Here is a 2,284-nt window from a genome sequence, read left to right on the forward strand (position 1 = left end):
GCATACCTTGGAGATACTGTGGGTTCACTTCCAGACCACCACAATAAAGCAAATATTGCAATAAAGCGAGTTACAGCAATTTTTTGGTTTCCCAGTGCATATAAAAGTTATGTTTACACTATACTGTAGTCTATTAAGTGTGCATGGCATTATATCTTTAAAAAGTGTACATCCCTTAATTAAAAAAAATACTTTATTGCTAAAAAATGCTAGCCATCTTCTGAGCCTTCAGGTAGTCTTAATCTTTTTGCTGGAAGAGTGTCTTCCCTTGATGTTGATGGCTACTGACTGATCAAGGTGGTGGTTGCTGGAGGTTGGGGTGGCTGGGTCAATTTCTTGAAAATAAGACAACAGTGAAGTTTGCCTCACTGATTGTCTCTTCCTTTCACAAACGATTTCTCTGCAGCACATAATGCTGTTTAATAGCATTTTACCCATAGTAGAACGTCTTTCAAAATTGGAGTCAATCCTCTCAAACATTGCCACTGCTTTATCAACTAAGTTTATGTAACATTCTAAATCCTTTGTCGTCATTTCAAGTCTTCACAACATCTTCACCAGGAGTAGATACCATCTCAAGAAACCACTTTCTTTGCTCATCCATAAGAAGCAACTCCTCAGCCATTCAAGTTTTATCATGAGATTGCAGCAATTAATTAATATCTTCAGGCTCCACTTCTAATTCTAGTTCTCTTGTTGTTTCCACGCCATCTGCAGTTACTTCCTCTGCTGAAGTTTTGAACCCCTCAAAGTCATCCATGAGGGCTGGAATCAACTTCTTCCTAACTCCTGTTAATGTTGATATTTTGACCTCTTCCTGTGAATCACAAATGTTCCAAATGGCATCTAGAATGTTGAATCCTTTCCAGAAAGTTTTCAATTTACTTTGCCCAGATCCATGAGAGGAATCCCTATCTATGGCAGCTATAGCCTTATGAAATGTATTTCTTAAATAATAAGACTTGAAAATCAAAATGACTTCTTCATCCATAGGCTGCAGAATGGATGTTGTATTAGCAGTCATGTAAAGAACATTAATCTCTTCGTCCACCTCCATCAGAGATCTTGGGTGACCAGGTGCATTATCAATGAGCAGTAATATTTTGAAAGAACTCTTTTTTCTTAGCAGTAGGTCTCAACAGTGGGCTTAAAATATTTAGTAAACCATGTTGTAAACAGATGTGCTGTCATCCAGGCTTTGTTTATGCTCCATTTATAAATCACAGACGGAGTAGATTTAGAATAATTCTTAAGGGCCCTAGGATTCAGAATGGTAAATGAGCATTGGCTTCAACTTAAAGTCACCAGCTCCACTGGCCCCTAACAAGAGAGTCAGCCTGTCCTTTGAAGCTTTGAAGCCAGGCATTGACTTCTCCTCTCTGGCTATGAAAATCCTAGATGGCATCTTCTTCCAATAGAAGGCTGTTTCGTCTCCATTGAAAAGCTGTTGTTTAGTGTAGCCACCTTCATTAATTATCTTAACTAGTTCTTCTGGATAACTTGCTGCAGCTTCTACATCAGCACTTGCTGCTTCATTATGTACTTTTATGTGATGGAGATGGCTTCTTTCCTTAAACTTCATGAACCAATCTCTGCTAACTTCAAACTTTTCTTCTGCAGCTTCCTCACCTCTTTCAGCCTTGATAGGATTGAAGTGAGTTAGGGCCTTGCTCTGGATTAGATTTGGGCCTAAGGGAATGTCGTGGCTGGTTTGATCTTCTATCCAGACCAGTAAAACTTTCTCCATATCAGCAATAAGGCTGTTTTGCTTTCTTATCACTCATATGTTCATTGGAGTAACGCTTTTAATTTCCTTCATGAACTTTTCCTTTGCATTCACAACTTGGCTAACTCTTTGGTGCAAGAGGCCTAGCTTTTGTATCAGCTTTCAATATGCTTTCCTCACTAAGAATAATCATTTTTAGCTTTTGATTTAAAGTGAGATACATGCAACTCTTCCTTTCACTTGGAAACTTAGAGGCCATTGTAGGGTTATTAATTGACCTAATTTCAATATTGTTGCATTTCAGGGAACAGGGAGGCTGGAGGAGGGGAAGAGGGATGGGGGAACTGCTAGTAGATGGAACAGTCAGAACACACACAACATTTATTTATTAAGTTTGCTATCTATTTGTATGGGTGTGGTTTGTGGTACCCCCCCCCCCCACAATTACAATAGTAATGTCAGAGATCACTGATCACAGATCACCACAACAAATGTAATAATAATGAAAAAGTTTGAAATACTGTGAGAATTATGAAAATATGACCCAGAGACAGGAAG

At 38.7% G+C, this 2,284-nt stretch overlaps 1 pseudogene; it reads right to left on the minus strand.

The window, feature by feature from the left end:
- Positions 1 to 209: 209 nt before the first annotated feature.
- LOC137756425 (tigger transposable element-derived protein 1-like) lies at positions 210 to 1,985 on the minus strand (annotated as a pseudogene).
- Between the last annotated feature and the right edge of the window lie 299 nt (positions 1,986 to 2,284).

Source organism: Eschrichtius robustus, chromosome X (assembly GCF_028021215.1).
Source record: "Eschrichtius robustus isolate mEscRob2 chromosome X, mEscRob2.pri, whole genome shotgun sequence".
NCBI classification, from domain to species: domain Eukaryota; kingdom Metazoa; phylum Chordata; class Mammalia; order Artiodactyla; family Eschrichtiidae; genus Eschrichtius; species Eschrichtius robustus.